Below are 22657 nucleotides of genomic sequence, written 5' to 3' on the forward strand. Positions count from 1 at the left end.
AACTACTGATGTAAATTCAGAGAGATCTATGGGAGAGAAGCAGTCTAAACATAACTGAGGTCCTACAGATGATTCAAGAGCTACTGTAGTAGAAGATTCATTTATTGCAGGTATAGGAAGCATCTGATGAATTTTATCTCTAATAGTTGTGATTTTATTTGTAAAGAAACTCATAAAATCATCACTGCTGAGAGCTAAGGGAACACTGGGCTCAACGGAGCTGTGACGTTTTGTCAGCCTGGCTACAGTGCTGAAAAGAAACCTGGGATTGTTCTTATTTTCCTCGATTAGTGATGAATAGTATGCAGTTCTGGCTTTACGGAGAGCTTTTTTATATGTTAGTAGACTGATGTCTTTTTCCTATGCATCTTTAGAAAAATCAGCAACAATAAACCGTCATTTCCACCTACTACAAATGCACACATTAGGATGGTCACCTTGTTCCCCTTCCTTCCTCCTCAGTCCTCTCCTCTCCAGACTGTTTACCTCCTATCAGCACCTCACAATCAATGGAGGTTTTCTTCATTTCCCATATGGCAGGAATGTTGTTGTTGTATGACTGATGAATGCTGACTTGGAGCAGGACAAATGACACACCTCTTCAATGATGCCAGGATGTCTTTTTTCTGTGACATTTTCCATTCTAACCTGTAACTCTGTATGCATTTATTTACAGCTGTGAATTAAGGTGTTTGAAAGTGATCAGATTAGCTAACAGTCACTGGAGAGGTGAGGCATGCCAGGGTATGGAAAGGTCTATAAAACATATAAGGTCAAGGAAAACAGGAAAAGCCTGATGCTAAATGGAAAAGAGAGGGGATGCTTTTGGGTGGCACCAGTGAGCCAACATATAGATATAAGGAAGGTATATAAAAACACCCACCAAGTTGGTGTGGTAAATTATTTTAATTAGAATAGTTTCTAACACGTTTCATCAATCACCACAAATTAGTTTTTGTATTAAAGATAATCAAAAGTAAAAGTGTGTGCAGTGCTTTTCTATATGTTCATGTAAGCTATATAAAATTATCAAAGTTATCATTTCAACTAACACCAGTACTTTATTCTTCCCTACTTAGTATATTTGCGTACAACAGCCCCCTTTCTATAGGCCTGAGGGGAGACTTAAGGCTTTGGGAACTGCAGTCGATACTCTTTGTGAATTCTAAAGTAGTTGTTGGGCCGTGGAAGATGAAGCAATCGGACATTTGCAAACGCTTTGATTAAAGTGTTTGAAAATGTGGGATTTTTTCTTCTTTCTTCTTCATCTTCCAAGTCAGAAGCAGTTTTTACTGCAAGGCTTAATTCTGCTCTGTATTCCACTGAGAATCATCTGGCCCATCTGATACTTTAAGTGGGCTACCGCTCAGTGATGGGGAGATGTTACAGAAAGTAGATGGTCTCTGAAGCCACAGCTCAAAGGTCAAATAGTGACAGCCCTCAGTGTTGCCCTCACCCATTAAAGTGACAGTAGGTGCAGGTAAGGCCAGGGCGTGATTGAAACAAATGACAGCACTGAGACATGCTAACTGTTCTAATGACCATAACGCCAGACAGCCTCTTCTTGAAGGTCTTCATAATATTATACTTGACTGTACTTGACCTTGATCTCTTGATTTGTCAGCTAAATCACTACAGCTTTAATGTTGGCATATGACTAAAGGGAAAAAATGACTATCATACAGCGACTTTAAATAGTGTCTGTCCCTATTAACTGATTTTGTTTCCACTTTGTGCTGGGAGAAGAGAAAATTATTCACTTTTTCTTTCTTGATTCTGTTTCTTCTGTATTGTGTAATTTTTCTTAAAATCTGTGTATCTATATATGTAGTGTCTGGGCTAAGGATCATGTTATAGTTCCCTGGACCTTCATCACCACCCTCCAGCTATAATGTAAGAACTGTCAGCACAGTAATAGTAGGAGCAGCCAGCGTGACGGAGCGGCTGCTAAATGTTGTGAATCGAAGCGTTAGGGATAATAATGAGTTATTGAACTTGGTCATCATATGGAAGTAGTGAGATATAAAGAGCACCTTCAGATGACTTCCACAGCAGGAGCCACACTGTAATGGAGCTAGATTGAGTAATAAAACAAAAGTCTGTGCTGTGTGCAGCAATGGTGGCATTTGCAGTGTGTGTGTGTTTGTTGTCTGTTCTTCAGACTAACAGCAGTTAGTACACTTAAAGCCACAACCAGGGCAGGTCTTAGAAGAAATGAAAATCAGACTGTTTCAAGAAGAGCAACATCACTGTTAGATTTCGTACTGCCCTGTAGCACTAAATTAATGCAATATATTTGTTTTTATATATTTAGTAGCTAATAACAAATACAATACTCCAAAATCTGAATCATAATTTAATATGATATGATATGATAATAATAACAGCGGTAAATGTAGTTATAACTTATCTAATTAAGTGTTTTATTGTAGGAGGTTGATGCAAGTTCCATCCATCCATCCATCCATCCATCCATCCATTATCTATACCTGCTTATTCTTAATTAAGGTCACAGGGATCTGCTGGAGCCTATCCTGCTCGCTTTGGGTGCAAGGCAGGGGTACACCCTGGACAGGTCACCAGTGGAGGTTAAGATTTTTGTTGTTAATTCACAATCTATAACTTTTTCTTCCTGGATAATTCACTAAACTGCACTGTAGCTTAACATTAATACAATTAGCAGCATAAAGATACTCTGACTGGTTGAAATAATACAGAATGCTCTCTGTAGTGCTAGATAGATCTAACTTTACACTTATTCAAGCTTTACTGGTGAAGACACACCACTATTTATTGTCTGCAACACATTCAGATTCATTTATCTGTTCAAAAATGCAGAAAATTGTGTTTCTTGCTTTAGGTAAACTCCTAACTCCTAGCAGCTAAAGTGCAGAGATGTCAAAGGAAGTCATTACACTGATATGAAATCTGACAAACTTGTTTAGATGATTTATTTGCCATCGTAAAGTTATAGACATAATATACTTACTATTTTCTGTAAGTGCAATAACCATAAAATAGTAGTGGTAGTGTATGATGTCTCTTTGAGTGACTGGTTTGAAGTCTGGAATGGTGTCAGGAAGCAAGATTTAATCTTATTCATGTCGGAAAGTGACTGTTTAGTACAAATGTAAAACATTATAAACAGGTATAGATGAGTTAATGTCCGAAATAGCACAGAATCAGTTAGGAGTTGATGGATTCTGCTCAGGTAAAATTTATTTTCTCTAATCACAAAGTCATGCTAATAGATTAGATAATAAAACAATTATCTTGGCAGAGGAACACACCATATATTTCTCTTCTTCACACACAGATGGCTCTCTTTGCCCTTTTTCTCCTTAGGGAGTGGACACATTATAATGTGGCATTTCAAAGAGCCCTTCTTTTTTCTCAGCTGTCCAGTAAAGTTTCACCATCTCTGTAGTGTACTCCAATCTGCTTTCTTTGATTTATACCATGCCTCTGGATTGTTGCATCATGGGGATTTTACATCCCAAATTTTTTATCTCTGTTTATTAGATATAAAATAAATGAAGTCAGGATGCTGTGGTAGGGCTGCTCCAAACCAGTCATTACCTCCATTAAAGCCTCCCAGTGTGACCCAGTATCTGAGCTGGTAAGCACGCCAGCTGCAGCTGGCGAGCAGAGGAGGATGCAGTGACATCACCAGACCTGTGAACCATTTGCCATCTGTGTAACCCCTGCAGCCCTCTTGCCAGATGAGTATGGTTGGCCCCTTGAGGCATGGCTCATTGGGTGCATAATGCACCCACTCCCACTTTTCTGCCTCTGTCGGGGCTATCATTTACATTTTGATAGGTCTCTGCCTGGGATGAATACTGATTTCTATGAAGGTCAAAGCTCCATCACCTGAAGGAAAAGAGGAGCAGAGAGGAAGAGAAAGGAATGAGCGCTGATTGCGGCAGGGGTAGAGGAGGAGGATGGGAGGGGACACAGATAGGGACACTGGCTGAATGACTGAAAACACTGTGACAAATCCAACTGGACGGACAAAATGGAGAACGAACAGAGACAGGAGGAGATGAAAGAGAGGTGAACAACTGGAAGGGAGCGTATCCACTGGGTCAGCACTGTGAATGCTGTATAGTTGTTGCTTTTGATGACTCAAATGACTAAGATGCTGACGCTGTGTCTGAGGTGTGCGGGTTGTGATCGGAATGCTGCTCTCCACTTTGCTACAGGTAGTGTGAAAAGTTCACCAAAGAAACTAATTATCTAGAAATAATATGTCAGGTCTGTATGTCTGGAAGCTAGTTTTGGATCTCTTTTTCCTTCTGGTGGCTAAAAATCTATCTGTAGTAGTAGAACTTTTAAGAACGCAATCACAGTAACTATGTAATTCTACAATATAAGAAAAACACAGAAGGTGTGAAATGAGAGTCTGTCATTGCATGTCCTTGATCAGAGTGCAAGTCTAGGAGGAACGGTCTACAGGTGTTGGGAGTGATAGATGGCCCTATTCACAATCCACACATAAAGAGTCGCACATACACACACAGGCATTTATCATACTGTGTGACTATGTGGGGGCAGTTGTAGCCTATGGATAAAGATTCGGACTCATAACCCCAAAAGTTGTGGGTTCGAGTCGCAGGACCAGCAGGAATTGTTGGTGGGGGGAGTGAATCGCCAGCACCTTCTCCACCCTCAATACTGAGGTGAGACCCTTGAGCAAGGCACCGAACCTTCAACTGCTCCCTGGGTGCTGCAGCAATGGCTGCCCGCCTGGGTGTGTGTTCATGGTGTGTGCGTGCACTTTGGATGGGTTAAATGCAGAGCACAAATCCTGAGTATGGGTCACCATACTATGGTGTATTAATGCACTCATCTCCAAAAAGCACACACATAGTTGTTAGTGTCTTTTCTTGCAGCATCAGCATCACAGCATGTGATGTTTAGACCCAAGAAAAGAATGTGTTAGAATGTGACTTGTATTTACTAGCTGTTGTTGTCCCCCACAGATACTCAGATGTGTCATCTGCCTATTTGATTACTTTCATCTGTCATCACTGATCGACTGTAAATGACTTTCTTCTGGAGACAGACCCTCACTGTCTACATCACTTGCTCTGCTTAACCACTTCATTAAATAACAGATGTGAATCCCATTCCTAATTAATTTTCTTTGTACTGAAACCCACTAAGACATCATTTATTTTTCACAAAGAGAAAGAGAGGCCTCTGCTTGGGATTATGAGCCATCAACTAAAACTTTGACTGTCCCTACTTGTGCTTCACTCATATGTTTTCGTTCTGTATATAGCACCACAGACACTTTGAGTGGCACCAAATACCAATTTTACACAGTTCCTATTTGACAAAGAGCCAGTAAAAACAGTTACATCAAGACACAAAAGTCAGACACCAGACTAGAGCTCAGGACAATTCACTGAGCAAAACCTGACAGTGATGTGTGTTGGCATCCGCTGTCCTGCTGCATCTCAACAAAACAGATGTAATCTTTGCAGTGATACCTGTAATAATCGAATATCATTATATAATGGTCATTCAACAGTATCACAAGAATTCAATTATTATCTTAAATAAATAAGTAAAGTAGGTGAAGTGGGGCTGAATCAGTTCAATCAGTGAACACAAACATCAGTGAGACAAACAAATTATCTAAAGATGGAATTCAGGAAACTGTCTAAGACTTTTTAGAAATTATTTTAAGTAAGTATAAACAACTGACTATAATATGTTAAACAACAATGAATTTCAAGTCACAAAGTCAAAGACAAACAGCCAACCTCATGAAACATAAGATATTAGCTGATCGGTTTCTGTCGGATCTTTGATCAGACCACTCTCAGTTGAGCTGGGTTGTGATGTCATCATCATCAACAAGTGCCACACAGAAGGGCTGTCGTCATGTTAAGTACTAATGTACAGCCCCATTATTTTCACACACTCACAGAACAAGCTGCAGGTGATCCATGGTGGTTTATGTATGTGTTTTGCTCTGCTGTAGCATCTCCAGCACTACTGTTTAATCATTTATCATTCCCTGTTGGACTTGATAAGAGATCCGCAATTATGTTTGTCAGGAGTGAATTTTAATACCAAGCCCACTTTCATCTAAATTTCCCTTACATAATCCTTTTCATATCTGCTGCTCCTTTGTCCTGAGAGTGTACTCAGTTGCCATGGTGATCCATGAGGGGATGGATGCTGTTTGAAGGGCAAATAGGGGGGAAAGTGTCCCTGTGCAGCTCACCACCACAGTCCTCCTTCCGTCCCCTCCATTCCTCTCTCTCTCTCTTTCTCGCTCCGTCTCACACACACACACACACACACACGCACACACGCACACACACACACACACACACACACACACACACACACACACACACACACACGCACACACACACACACACACACACAAACAGGGTTGTCCACCAAAACTACACTTTCATGGTCCTAAAATAGAGATATTTACTTGGGTAATGGAGAAAAAAAGGGGCATCTGAGTGTAGATTTTCACCGAAGACAGATCACCATTCTCTGTGGAGAAAAATGAGGGCAGGCAAGATAAGGGACAGGTAAGCCCGGTCATCCCTAGCCAGCAACCCCTCCCCGCCCAAACATCTTGCCTCAAAACAAGTGCCACACAGAAGCTGAGCCTGAAGCTTCTCATTGGCACAGTCAAAATTTAAATTCCAGTATGGATGTTCTGCACAAACTTGTCTCCAACAATATATGAATGTATTTTACTTAGGTTTTGTTTTCAAGGACTTACAAGTCTAGAGGGAACTGATAGGTTTGTCACACAGCACAGAATGAGCCAGGTCAACCAGTACTCCATACATACTGTAAGTCCTACTTTGTCATGGGTTCACAGTGTGTCATTTAGTTTGTACACATTTATTTTGTGATATACAGTTTAAAAGCACATTTTCAGTTCAAATGTTTAAGCATTTGGAATTAGCCTCTGAATTAGTTAGAAATGTAGAATGTATGTTAATGCTCCTATGTGATACTGTGCATCAGCATGATACCAAAGTTTACGTACAGTACTGTATAAATAAAACTCAGATTCTTTAACTACAGTAGGGCTCCTTTAAATTCTGCCGCTGGGGGAGGTACAGTTGGGGGAGACCTGACAAACCAGTTGTCAAGAACCATCTGCCATCTTTGGTTTTTCACATACTGACCAGGTGTGTGGGCTCTATTCAATAAGCACAATGTTTATCAACACCAACTGCTAAGCTGGAGCTCATCATAATTCTGCTTCCCAACAGGTTGTGCTTCCATCAATTGACAAAACTAAAGCCAATTAATTTGCAAAAACCTCAAGAAGTAACTTATTGCACTGTACATTCTGTTATTTTACTGCAACTTTGTGTCCCAGTGGGTACTTATTTTTGTAGTAATCACCCTGTGTTATTTGTGTTGGGTGCATCAGGGGATGCTGACCATGTAATAAACAGGGCACTAAAGAACTGAATCCTGATGAAGAAGTGCAGTAAATCCTGTGCTTTTAGAAGCTCAGGGTGTTTCCAAAGTTATGTGTGCAGGTGTATATGTGTGACAAAAAGCAGAAAACTCTTCTGTATTAGGAATGAAGAATACATACATGTTTTTGGACTGTGGGAGGAAACTGGAGTATCCACAGAAAACCCACGCAAGCACAGGGAGAACATGCAAACTCCACACTGAAAGGCCCCTGCTGGGTTTCAAACCAGGGACCTTTTTTGCTCCGAGGCAACAGTGCTAATCACAAGTCACTGTGCTGCCCACCAGAGTAACATGTCACAGAGAAATACTGTACTCACATTAATGTGTTCCAGACACTAAATAAGTCTGGCACTTCACTCATGTTAACATGTAAATATCTGAAGTCCCTGTCCAATTAAACAGGTACATGTGATGTGAAGCAGCCACAATGAAACTTGCTCATCCACACACAGCATTTCCCAGGATGTTAAAGTCCATCTCGTGTACAGTTAATGTAAAGGCTTGCCAGCAACCATTGTGCCAGATGGCTTCCTGCTGAAGCATAGCTTACCCATATGTCAATCCTCAGTAATGACTCTCAGGTTAGCAGAAGGGAGAAAGGTTACACATTCAGCCATAGGTTTCAACCACCACAAATCTCTCTAGAAAAAAAATTCCAAAGTGATGGGATTCATGTGGCATATTTGGATGGGTATGGCCTGGATTATGTTATTTCATCATTATAATTACACATGACACACTGAAACGATTAGCGTTTTCCCATAATCTGACATTGATAAGGTAGGCATGTTAAAATGACCATGTTAATGTAAAGAATGACACATGAAAATCATTAACCTACAGGTTGCCAGATGAGATGATGAATGAGATTTCTTTCTTTAGGAAGAATTGAAAATGATGAGATATGACACTTTCCTTTATCTGATTGATCAGCTCAGAGCAAAAGTTTGAGCGTTTCATTCGTCATTTCTAGCATCAGCCAAGGACAATCATTTGTCCTGTGTCTTATTCACTCACCTTGGTCCGCTACCAAACCTGCCAATGGGAAATGTCGTCAAAATGTCCAATATACACTGTGAGCATATGTTTGCATGGATGACGGGAAGAACTTCCATTCAGTAGCTCAGCAAAGATAAAAGATGAAAAGACAGCATTTTCTATGGCTGCTAGTTCTGCTAAAAGCTCCAAGGACAAATCTTTGTGCTGCAGGAGAAAATCTCAGCACCTTCAACTAAAGGTTAATAACTCAAATCCAATATGTCACAGTCTCCATGGATGCAAGATAAAGATTTTTTTATTCAGCTTTTATTAAAAGTATACAGTATCTTCAGTTTGACTAACATTTTTTTTCAAGCATCCTTTCTTTCTGGTAGCTTTTGAGTTTTGATAGAAAAGAATTTAGAAACCTTGCATTTGTTTAGTGCTGACGCTTAATTCTCTTAGAGCAAGTCTAAAGAGAAGTCAAAGGAAGATATTTCACTATCTGGGCCCCGCTGTCATGTAACTAACATTGTTAATATTATTATGCTGTTGTTTAAATGTTTAAGATGACAGCATATTGTTTCATCACTTGTGATGAAAAACAAGTTTAACACCTGCCTCTGTATATAAATGCATCACTGACATACTTAATACCTTCAAAACTCATGCGTTTCTTACAAATACATCACAAATGCATCATCAGGGCATAACTGAAACAGCCTCAACCAAAAAGCCTGCGCTCTAGCCAAAATATATACTACAAGAGTTTGATTAAAAAAACAAAAGAAACTCCTTCATTTATTTTTCATTTTCTTTTAAAAGTCAGAGCAATCTTTGCAGCATTTTTAGAGCAGAGTCATTAGCGACTTTGCGTTTCTGTTTTTTCTTTCCCTTTCTTTCAAATCATTCAGAGCAGAGTCATCACTGCGTACAAAGAGGTTGGTTTTTCTTCTTTTGAGATGCCACCATTTTAGCACTGCGATTCACCTCTGTGCCTGTTGCCAAGCAACTCCTGACACTTTGGGGATGCAGAGTGAATGCTGGAGCTGCCTCGGTATTTCCACGTTGTTTTGCACCAGACTTGACCAGATCTGTACCCTCCTTTAGACAGCAGCAACAGAGTGCTCATTTGTACACTTCCACCAATTCAGCCAGATTTCATTTATACATTAACCTGTAATTAATAGTTTCTCTCAGTTAAGTTGGGACTGGATAGCCAGATACACCTCAATCAATCAACTGAATTCTTGAGGGCAATTTAATTTTAGATTTTGTTCATTTCAAATATTAAATGGTTACATAAATATCTTTAGTAAGGGATTCAAAAGGCCTCAGATTGACTGGAGTCAGATTCACAACCCTCCCATATCAATTAGCTCCTATGAGGCCATCAAAATGTGACAATTTCAACTCAACACATGTGCAACAGGCTAATGATCAGCAAACAAGTTCTATTTGAAACCTTAAATGTCTCAGTGTTGCAGCTGCAGTCCTTTCTGTAAAGAAGAAGTCCCAGATTCACCCCTGCAAAATAATACCAAATGTCCTAGTCAACTCCATTATGTACTTAAAGTTTAACATATTTCACCATACTCTGTTGCACAATGCAAAACTTCTAGAGATCTTATTTACATCCCTCAGAGGACTTTGTTTTTATTATGCTTTGTTTTTCATGATTCCCACTCTCTATTAGCATTATGGGGGTGTCGTTCCGCTAGCTCTGGAGCCACTTGTTGCCCTGACACATCTTCATTCTGCCAAACGCAGCGTGTCTATGAGCATGTGTGCATAGATGCTGTATTTACTATCTCTGTCAGCGTGATGGATGGAGTGCGTGCCTGATGCCGCTTTAAATACTTCAGCTATGTCTGTTTGAGAATTCTGCCAGAAAAGATGAACATGCTCGCACACAGTGCCTGAGGTGGACTGGTGTGTGTGCTACAGTTTGGTCAGCTACAGACACACAACACACACTGCGAAATGATACATACAGCAGTTTTGACTGGAAAAGTGCATGTCGTTGCACATGTATGGTCGGTTGTCTTTGTTGTGCATTCATTTTTACAAGCTGGTCAGAACTGCCACTAGGTCACTGTCAGCTACTACAGATGTTTCAGCATGATCCAATGCCAAAAAAATGAACTTTTCCTTCTCTCTCAATACCTCTGAATGGGACGAGGACCTCAGCAAAATTTTTGTGTCAGAGGTACAGCTGACAGACTGAATTTCAATCAAGGAGCCATTCTTTCTTAGCTATGTTTAGGGTCTACATTTAGAATTAGATTAGGTTTAGGTTTTGGTTAACATGAATTTGGTCTGACTGCTGACTATTCTCTACAAAAAATGAGTTTGTTCATTTGTAGAGGCGTGATTTTGCATGCTCTCTATTATTGTGTTACGTCACTGTAATTCTCATCCCTGTAACTTCAATTAAAGTGACTGAGCTGTTAAATTCTCCTCTTGTAAAGTTGATGACCTCTGCACTCCTGCAGCCTCTCAAGGGAGCTCTCAACCCTTCCCTGGATAAACACATGCTGCTGTTTCCCTTTGCGCCTCAAAAGCTGACAATTTGGAACTTAACCCCCACCCCACCACCCAACTGTGATTCATGGCTGAGAGATTTCTGAGTCACATTCCTATCACTATCATCCCACTCATGCAGACGGATGCTTTTAGCTGTGAACGTGAAGCCACAGACACTCGGCACTCAGATGCTAGTAGTCCAATGATGCTAATGAAAAAAAGAGGCCTGCAGCGCCTCAGGCTCAGTGCCGGCTCAAACTGATAACACAATTACTCAATTAAGTACAAAGCTTAAGACTTTGCCTTCTCTCCACTATATGCAGTTTGGGAAGTGCAAGTATGTTTCACAGTTAATATTAATGACCACATGAAACTTAGTGAGGGGCTGATGCTGGGAGGGCCGGCGGTTCAGTTTCCACTAGAGACATCAGCGTTGTCATGCTGCTGTGAAGGTGTTTTTGATAAAAGTGTCTGATGTTACTTTAAAAATATTAAGCTCAGCTGGAGGCTGAGGATGGATGTGCAAGCTGTGCTGTACCAGCTCAGTCAGTCACAATCAGGTGCTGATGTGTGACAAAGCAAATCACCACTGCACTGCAGGTCTGACACCAGGTGGAAGCCAGTTTGATAATCGCAAGCTGGACACATGCATACGCAACACAGTCTGTATCCATCAGTCCTCTGATAACCAATTTCTTGGCTCTGGCTCCAGTCTTTAGCTTTATGTGTGTCCTGCCATGAGTAAAATGCTGTTGAACTTTTGACCTATTACAGTCCATTTCCAAATGACCATCACACTTCATGAATATTCATCAAATAGTTTTTTTTTTTAATCTAGTTATCTCTGAACTAAAATTTGGGCATGATAAGTAGACAGATGCATTGAAAGGCCAAAAAATAAAAAAGATGTGTTGGATGGTCACCTATGAACATTAGTTTCTTTATGTATTTGAGAAAATGTACAATGAACTGCAGAAATTCGGTTACACAGAAAAAAGTTTTCTCTAACTTCAGGCTAATTTGAGTGTTTGAGGGTGGCGACCCTGTCTGACTGTTCTTCGAAGGAAGTCAGAATATAGGGCAATGCTCACTGAATGTCACTGGCTGATAACAGGACAGGTAATATTCCTTTTGTTAAGCAGGACCCTGGAGGTCACAGTGTCTAATTACATGTGAGTTAATAAACTGATAAGCTTAATGAATCCTGACTATTGGAGTAGATGAGACAGGGCTAATGAAAGTAATTACCTTGGCTGATTTGTCCGTTGGAGGGCATGATGGTCCTAAGTCAGATGATAAAACAAAGGCTGAATCTGACTCTGAGGAATGGAAATGAAATTTGTCATTTGTAAAACATTATCCTCACGGACGCATTAGCTGCATGGCTTAGTGAACACTTTATGAGGCGCTGAATGAGCAATTTGACTTTGAAAACAACAAGACACTTTTTTTTTTTTACATTGTCCTGGTTGAATGCTGACCTCAGCTGTTTCCATGACTCTAAGGAAAGGTTACAGAAAACCAGAGAAACACACACATTACGCACTGACCAATTGATTTGCTAGTATCTGTTTGACCTATTTGAAGGATCTGTTTGCTTTGGGTCAATGCTGAGGCCATATATGGGCTGTTTAACTGAGAAGCATTGCTGATTTACTAAATATGTCACTTATAACAAAAGCCTGACCTTTGACTGTGGGTCTATGCACAGACCCTGTACAATTCAACACTGAGCTCGTTTTCCTTCAGAAGTCATGTCCTTCACTGCCCTTCAGTCTAATGGTAACAGACACACTTGGATGCACCTCAGCTCAGCGCTAACACAATGACTCAAGGGATTACACTTTTACCTTTCCTGGTCGACTGATATTTGAAAGATATGAGTGGGAAAACATGAGCTTTGGCTGATTGAACTAAATAGCTGGAAAGGCACTTTAGTCCACAGAGAGATCTGCAGTTTCAACACATTAAAAAAGAAATACACAGCAGTGCATTCAGTAACATCCTCTAAAGTCATTATGCCAACTAGGAATTATGTTACATGCCACTGATTAGCTACAGTAAATGTTTTTAGAGGAATGCCATACTCTCCAAATGGCAATCTTCAGCGTCACACTGGACAGTGGAGAGAGGTCAGCTGTTGTTGTCTGAACAAGTAATCTGTTTCTTGCACAGCAAGACCATTCATAGTGGTTGTGACATATATGGTATATATATGAACAGCTTGCCACACACTGCCATATGAAGCAGGGCATAGTAATCACACAATCTCATTTGCAAGGAAAAAAGTTGAACGCAGCCAATGTCTGCTTAAATGAGCATCTCACCAAACACAGTGTGGACATTTACTTCCAAACATGCAGTTATAAAAAGCAGAGCAAACTAGACAAAGACACAGGGACATGGACTGACTACAATCTAGGAAATGAAAGTACAGTATATACCGTGTATCAGACAGGATTTTTAACTTACATTAGAAGAACACATAAAATATATTGTAATAGTAATCTGCATTTTATCTGAATATCTAATATTATTAATTCAAATTACATTATGTAAAATTTTCCATGGTTATCTGGGGCCTAATTTACAGACACGTTTATTGCAAAACTAATGAAGTTTTTCTACTCTGAGACCTTAAATATATGATCTCTTTTTCACTGTTCACTGTATCTTAGCTTATCATTTTCATTGCCATTGTCACTGTGAAGAGAAATCCAAAGGAGCTGCAGGCATTATTAGCCACGCAAAGTGCCTCACGCTCACTTATCAGTTAAAACCTGATGGAATGTCCCTCTAACAGCAGGCAAATGTTATGAATGGTGGGCCAAACGTTGCTGCCGAGGCAACAGCGGCATGGAGGCTGATAAATGAACAGATTGATTACTATTAGGCAACAACACGCCTGAAGGTCCACGTTTCTCAGCCGCGTCTAACAGGTCATATCGACACAGCAGAGTGGATGAGGGGAATTAAATTGATGGATATGTTTTACAGCAAAGTACAGAAGGACTGATATAGAGATTAGACGTGTTAAACCTCAAGACATGAAGCCAGAATTCATAAGGTATACAGGACAGGATGGGGGTTATTTCTGTCTAGCAGTCAGGAATCACTAAGATAGAGTTTTAAAAAAAATGAAGAAGGATGAATGACGTATGGATGAATGTAGTTTTTCTGCTGATGGAGGACAGCAGTGTTAACACACCTGGAGCCCATATCTCTGTTAGACCTCTATCAATTCTAATAATCTGAAAAGAAACCTGTATCTAGAATAACCATTAGTGCAGGTAAATGATGCTGCTTACTAAATATGCAACCTGAGACAATAGATTTTCAACAAAGCAACCAGGCAGCAAGGTGCAGACTTGAATTGTAATAATAAATAATAAAAAGTGGTGTCTGACATTAACCAGTCAATGTTATGAACCAACCGATGCTTCTCCTGAAGACAGGGATCTACTGTATGTATGAGTCAAATCTGGACAGTAGGTGGATGCCTCATTTTGAGTCCCTGGAAAGTAATGTTAATGGCCTCATCATGCTGTGTGTGTGCAGGTGAGATCTCCCTCTAATGAATATCACTCTGTGCTGACAGTGGAGATACATGATGTATCTGAACTCCGTCTGAAGGTGATAACTGATAACTGATCGTTACATATAGTTTGGAGGGCACCTTGTTTAACTGACATGTCAAAAGTATGGTATACTTCGCTTATATTTATATACAGTAGAGTACAGTTTATATACATATTTATTTCTCCTCAAAATACCAGGAAGTTTACTAAACATACAAAAACTGTTGCTCAGTTCTTCAAAGATAGTAACTGTATATGTTCCAGTGCGTCCACCAAAAGCACAGTCTCTATCTTCATCTTCTCCATTTTTACTGCCTTTTCTGTAGCTAGCTGGCTAAACACTAATTAGATGTCTCTCACAAGTTGTTGTTGAAGTTTGTGTTGCATAGCAACAACAGTGATGTAAAGTTCCCTGCAGCCTTCATGCTTCTGCTCTGTTTCTAATGATGCTTTCAGTTTTGCTCTGTGCTGTGACCATAGCACAGCCTTATCATAAATGATGTCAGTGAATTCATTTTTCATCACCAGGATACAGAAAGATTAACTCCATCTCCTCTAATAAGGACTCAAAATTAGGGAAGACAGTAATAGTTGTTGTATACAAGAGATCTGATCTGGGCCCCTTGGTTTGCTCAAAGGCTGGTTAGAACTGTGCTAAATTGCCCAGTGATTGCGTGTTTGCTCCTCTGCCCTTCTCCATAAATGGGCTCTAAGTGTTCAGCGACACGGAGCTATACCTGACAGCTGTGGTCACTCCTCGGGCTCCCGCTGGCTTTTTCTCTTTCTCCTTCACGTTTTCCTGTTTGCTCAGATGCAAACTGACAGGGAGAGTTAATGCCAGTTGGTCTAATATATTAAAAGGTTCCCCTCCGCTCTGTCTCTCACATTTTATGTCTTTTTTGCATGTTTGTTCTCCTCTGTCACTGCATTTAAGGTTCCAGTGGATTTTCCATCCATCCATCATCTATACCCGCTTATTCCTAACCAGGGTCACAGGGATCTGCTGGAGCCTATCCCAGCTCTCTTTGGGTGAAAGGCAGGGGTACACCCTGGACAGAAAGGCTCCTGCCAGGTTTTGAACCAGGAACCTTCTTGCTGTGAGGCAACAGTGCTAACCAGTCAGCCCTCCAGTAAAAAACTAGGAATGTTAAAGTTTTGAAAATGAAAACCCTATGTCTACTTGTCAAGTACTGACTCAGGCTGAGTATTATGTCTTAATATCCTTTTGTTACTGAGCACATTTATCTGCAGTCCAGAATATCTACAAGTTTAGAACTGCATGGCTGCTTAGAGCCCTGCCTAGTATCTCAGGTGTTTGGCCAGTTGAACACTTGTGTTAAATGATAAAATGATGTTTCTATTCAAAAAGAGAATACATAATGAAAACAAAACTGTTGTTGGTATTGACTGCTTAATGGTATACATTGGGACTGCAACTAACAATTATCTTCATTATCAATTAATCTGCTGATTATTTTGTCAGGTAATGAATCATTTCATTTGCATTTATGTGTAATACATTTCTTAAAATACAGTCACAATTCATTGTGTTGTTCTTGGCCGTCATTTAAACATTGACAGCGTAGGCTGGAAAAAGTATGCGCACCCCTCGGCTAATGAAATCAACAAAAGCGAAGTGGAGTCAGGAGTTAACAAACCTGGAGTCCAGTCAGCATGACTGGAGGTGTGGGCTGGTGCTAATTTGACTTATCCAAAACATTCAGACAGTTTATTACTCACAAGAACCATCTGCTAATGTGAACTCACAAAAGGAAAGTTCAGAAGACTCTGCTGATTTGCATAAAGTTGCAAAAGGTTACAAAGTAATCTCAAAGAGTTTAGCTACTCCTCAGCTCACAGTGAGACAAACTTTCGATAAATGGAAATGATTTAGTCCTGTAGCTGGGAGTGAGCACCCAGCTAAGAAGGCTCCATAGATACAATGCAGAATGCTCAATGAGGTAAGGAGCTCCAGAGTAAGAGTTGCTTAGATCATAGTGTTGATGGCTGGACACCACAGAGAAAGCCACTGCTGCTTTGCTCGCTCTGAGCCTGGACTGCTGCCATCATCCAGGGGAAAAGTCCCAGGTTTATCAGGGAATCTTACAGGTGAGTCCACCAGCTGAAGCTCAGTGGAAGGTGAGTGGCCCTAAACATGGAAGTAAATCTTCTGCAGAAGGATTTCAAACACTGTCAACAGGCATCCTAACTATATGGCTGGAAAATGGTACAAAAGAAGAAGTCCAAAGGTACTCCTGAATGTTTGACACAAAGATTATAACCGTTTGTGTGTTATTAGATTTAGAAAATTCTCATAATCTCCCTAAGGCTGAGTTTCATATTTTTATTTTAGATTGTTTCTTTTGTTTGACCAACTGTCTAAAACCCAAAGGCATCCAGTATATGATCGTAATAAAATCCAGCAGATTTTCACGTGTGCAGCTGGGACCAGTTCTTTTTTGCTTAAATCACTAGATTCAACAATTAGTGAATAAGTGAATAAACTGAACACCAGGGTTTCAGCAAGTCACATCACTGCTGGAGTAGTCAGAGCTGAGCACACCTGAAGATATTCTAGATTAGGTTTAACAATTCAATTTACTGTGGTTAGTTTTGCACCCACCTTTTTACTGTGTCCAAAAATGTAAATCACCACAAACCCTCCGTCAATCTGGAGCCACACAATTTCAGTGGGAGTCGCTGTCCTCATTAATGTCCAATTCTATTTGCATATTTATTACTGGACCTGTTTCCAATGCATTGTATTCATCTCTTTGTTCCTCTTTCTCATTTCTCTGCGCACGCACGCACGCACACACACACGCACACACACACACACACACACACACACCTGACTCTGTGCCATCTGGAAAGAGCCAAGATTATCTGAAGGCTTTCTGTGAGTCAAAGTTGCCACTCTCAAACTGATTATGTTTCATTACAGTGGAAAAAAATCAGTAACTCCACCCCTCTCATCAGCATGTGTGCTTGTGTGTCTATAGTTATGATGATGTTATCCCCACCCCACCCCTTCCACCACCACAACCAAGGCCCCTACTTTTTGCTGGTATTTAGGTGCATTTGTCATCTCTTTTCATATGCATCACTCATATTGATTTAATTCGTGACTCAGGGTTTGTTTAGTCACTGCTCTTATCTCATTCCTTATAATGACATATATGACCTCGGTTTTTATACTTCTAGGTAGAGGTTGACTGATTTATCAGACTGATTATTGCAATTGTTAACCTACTCAGCATCAGCTGACGGCTGTGCACCATCCCAGAGTTGTTGTTGTGGGACCTGTGTGACGCTGCCCCTTGTGTCCATCAACCTGCCTTTCTACCAGACCTCAGTGGATGTGGTAAAGTGGAGGTTAAGTAACATTTGGGTGAGTGGAAAGAAGAATGTCCATGGTGTGAATATTGTCAAACAACATGAGCTGACCTAGCTGCACACTCCCAAATATGAGCTAACATAACTGATTATTTTAGCGCAAGTCCTATCAATAACATGCAGTATTATAAAGCATTGCAATTATTCTTCTTCATTAACAAATGAAAAAAAAAAAAAACTTATTTATATTTATAGACAGTGACACCTTGCATGGCCCATAGAAACCCAATATTAATGTTAGAATATAGGATGGATCAATTTATAGCTCTTATTAGATTATAGATTGTGTGATTGGATGTTTAGTTTGCTATTTGGTTGAAGGCAGAGAGGAGAGAGGAGGACAGAGTGGGAGAGAAGGGGAGAGAGTAGGATGGAGTCAGCAGAAAGAGCTCTGGGCATAAGGCTCTGTATAAATCTCACATTCTGCTTAGGAGCTGAGCACCCCTAAAAGTCTGTAGCTAGACTCGCCACTGACGTTTAGACAGAAATTGAATACCTAGTAAAAGATAATTGGTTCAGTATATCAGCCGGAAATAACTGGCATCAATGGTTGGAGTATGGAGTTCTAGAAATCGGCGTCAGCCATAGAAAAACCCATATCTGTTGATTTCCACTTCCAACCAACAGATTTACAATAAAATTAGGTGTTTATGTTTATTTCCCAAGGTGAGAAAAGGGGTTTAGTGTGATAATTAGGATTAAAAAGCAAGTCACATAATGTAACCGGGCACATGATCAGGCTTTCAGTTAATTTATGGGTGTTTGGCTACATTGAAATCACAGCCATCTTAATTATTCACTGCTGCGGTGGTGCTGTATGTGTGTGTTAGGGGGTGCGGTGGGGTGGAGATGTGTGTGTGTGTGTGTGTGTGGGGGGGGGGGGTTGTTGCTTCTCTGATGTAATTAGTGCTGTTCTTTAACCCAGCATAAGGCTACAACCACTATTGCGTACATTAGAACGTATCTCTGTGACTGCTTCTGGCAGTAATCCAGATGATAATTAGGAGCAGTAAAAATGAATTCTGCAAATTACAACTCCCACACCTTTAATTCTACATTAAACATCTATTTTCTAACCTCTTTGCTCTTTTTCTCCAAGATATGAGATTTGTAACGGATGCTGACAGCCTCCAAATTGCCTTTCATTGTAATTGTTACAAAATATATGCCATTCAAAAAGTGTAAAGTGTAGTGAAAGATGAAGGTTGCATCTGCCATGTGAGCAAATGCTGGCTGAAGGGATGCTGTGAAACTTCAATTTTGGAAACAGAAATTCTGCTAACGCTATGAATCACCGGCTGAGACACCTGTCAATCAAACAGCAAAACACCGAAACATCTTAAAAGTTCAAAATCTTCTTAATGACACCATCATTTTTAGAGTCAGCCCTAAGATGCACATCAAAAGAATAATTAACTGGCTACACCATGGCTTCTTGGTAAAAAACAATATAAAAGTGTATTCCAAAAAAGATAAATATTAAACGTGTACTTTGCTGGTTTAGCATTGAACTTCCCTTCGGGGATGAATAAAGTTTATCTTATCATATTGCATGTCTGTAATACTGCCAGACTCATAATGGGCAGTTAAAAACAGGCTCAAAACTGCTATAACATAGATACAGATCGCACCATTTCACACACATTTTCATTAAACCAGGGCAAATTACTTTTTTTCTTGGATATCTGGACTCACAATAAATCACACCCTTACAGAGTTAATTCTACAAATAAATGGGTTGCAGCCACACTCTAGACCAGAATAGTCATTGCATTATCAAATGTATCCTACTTTCCTTCCAATTAAATGTCCTAGCTGCTGTACTAGTGGATTTCCTTGCAACAAGAATCTGATTATGATTGATTAGACAATAATCGAACTGTAACTTTTAATTATTTCTCATTGGTTTTAGTGCAAACCATTCCAACCGAAAAACACAGCTTCAGATCTCGACTTAGACACAAAGACAAAATGAAAAGCGTGAACTTAATCATTCTTTTTGCATTTTATGCACAGCTGAAAGCAGCTTCTATTCTATTTATTTATTTGCTTATTATAATGTCACTGCTGTGCGCACAGAGTGTATATAGAAAAGCAGGGGCCATTCTAGTGAGTTACCTGCTTATGACTTTGGTGGATTTTAAATGTTTTCCGTCAATTATAGAGGATGTCAGGTGAGATTCAGTGACCTCTGTGTTCTCTCAGTAATTTGGTGCCTGAATGCATCAGAGAAAAATAAACAAGACCCAGAGACTCTCGTGGTGTTTAATGTTTTAGTCCAAATCCATTAAGGGGATGTCTGGCTACATTAGGACGTTACTTAAGCTGCAGTACAGCACTACTCAAACAGAGAGGCTGTTAAATTTTCACAACTGTAGGCTGGAGAGGATTTTGTTTCAGAAGATACTGTTAATAAAGGTTTGGTGCTTTTGTACCTTTTCAAATATTTTTAGTGTGACATTCAGTAATTTGTAGCAATTAATGCATGTTGTGTAGTTAGTCCATTAATTATCCACAGTATCATGTAAGAACTACCTAAGGTAGTATCACACTGTAAATAGGTACAAACACATCGTCAGAAATATACCGAATGACAAATGACTCAGAGAGATGAACAAAAATATGTGCAGGTCAGGAGGTGCAAAAATAATTGCACTGCAGAATATAATAGTGGGTCTAACACAGAGATTGTTAATTAATTCTCCACAGGGAGGCAGCTCGCTCACTCAGGCGACTAATAGGTGGAGTTGGACTATTCCACATCTATGGTCCTGATGACCTGATAACCTGCTAGTGGCCATGCAAAGCAAATCTCTGGAATAGATGAGGGCCATCTTGAAAACAAGATTCATGGTTGTGACCTGAAAGCTGTCTCCAAATTAACATCCTCAGCTCATCCCGTCAAAATATACAGTCAGCATAAATACCTTTTGGCTCAAATTTCCACATTCAACATGAAAAGCAAAATGAGAAACAGTTTATGGAGTTCACAGGTTTGCTGGTTTCTCTGCAGGGGCTTATCTGTGACAAGGGAGGAAATGTGCATGAACCTCTGAAAGATCACAAATCAACCATGCTTAATGTGGTTATGTGGTTTGCTGATATGAGTGCTGCTCATACCGCCTGATGCAACGGTGTGCACAGGCTTACCTTAGCTCGAACAGTGCTGAGGGAAGCCTGGTAAGTCTGGTAAGGTAAGGCAATTTATTTTTCACCTGTGGTCATAGTCACAGTGACACCTAGGTCAGCTCCTGGCAGGCTCTGCTGGCCTACGGGGATCACTACATGGAAGATAACCCAAATCTGTATTTGTAAAACTTAAATCTGAATTCATTTGATTTGATGATGCTATTTAAGTAAGGACGAACACGTTTGTTTGGTACCAGGAAAATAGAGCCCTATGTTTATCAATGTATTCCATCCATCCTTTCATTATCTATACCCACTCCCTGGGATCTGCTGGAGCCTATCCCAGCTCTCTTTGGGTGAAAGGCAGGGGTACACCCTGGTCACGAGTCCATCACAGGGCCACATAGAGACAAACAACAATGGTGGTTGGTGGCACACGCTGGAATTCCCTCGTTGCTGTGGTAACACTCACTGACAGAAGCGTCCTTCCTCCATGGCTGATAGCAAGCTCTGTTTTAGGGCTGCACCTAAAACTTCAGACAAGTCATCAAAGATCACACTGTTCTTACAAACCTTCAGGTGCATAAACAAATATTCTGACACATGTAGCTTAGGAGAACATTTGCATAGCAGCATCTCCCTCCATCCCTTCTCCTGGAGCTAAATAAAGGATGAAAACTCCCAACTATGGAGGAGTTCACATCAGTATCCCACATACTCACAGAAGTGAAGTGCTGGGCAGGATGGCTGAAGGACGGCCTCCTCTATAGCCAATGTGTGGGCTCACTTCCTGCTGCAGCAGCTGTGTCTTCACACTATAATTCTTATCTCTGTTTTTTGGTTTGTTTTTAATCATTGTTTTCCTGTTGTCTGGCACAGCTGACACTGGTATTTACAGCTCTTGTGTGTCCCGGCACTTAGTGCACACCACTACATGCTGCCCTTGCGATTGTCAATAAGGGGGCTCCATGTCAGTGTGTGAGTAATTTAGAGCGTTTCTATGACTTTTTGAGTATGCACCTGGAACAAAGCCTGTAAACGGAGCCCCCACTCTACCACCTGACTCACTCTGCTCTCCTTATCTAGGCCAGCCTCATTACATGGCACTTTGGATTTAAATGCCACACTGCAGAATGACAGCTCCAGGGTCTCCTAAAACACAAATATACAAGCTGATAATCACCAGGTGTCAGCTGTGCTTTTATCATTGTGGTATTAGACAAATTTATTTGAAATTGACCTCTAACCCTGTCAACGTCGTCTTCTTTGTAACTACTGTTCGTAAGTGGTTTCTCTAGGTTTGCGTTTGGTGAAATCGTCAGTATCGTGTCATTTTCTCTTTATTTGTAACTTTTTGGGAAGACTTTTTGGTAGCACTAGTAGGTCTTAAAGCTTTAATGACTGGAGTTTGGCTAAAAATAAATATCTGTATATTAATATATCCATCAATGTAGCTAATCCTTAGTTTTGGTCTTGGTGCAATATGTGTTTCTTTGTGTTTCAGTGAGCCAGAGCCAAGAAGTTTAAAACAGCCTGTGACGCAATATTCATGTCACGAATTTGGTATT

This window comes from Mastacembelus armatus, chromosome 23 (genome assembly GCF_900324485.2).
Source record: "Mastacembelus armatus chromosome 23, fMasArm1.2, whole genome shotgun sequence".
Classification (NCBI taxonomy): domain Eukaryota; kingdom Metazoa; phylum Chordata; class Actinopteri; order Synbranchiformes; family Mastacembelidae; genus Mastacembelus; species Mastacembelus armatus.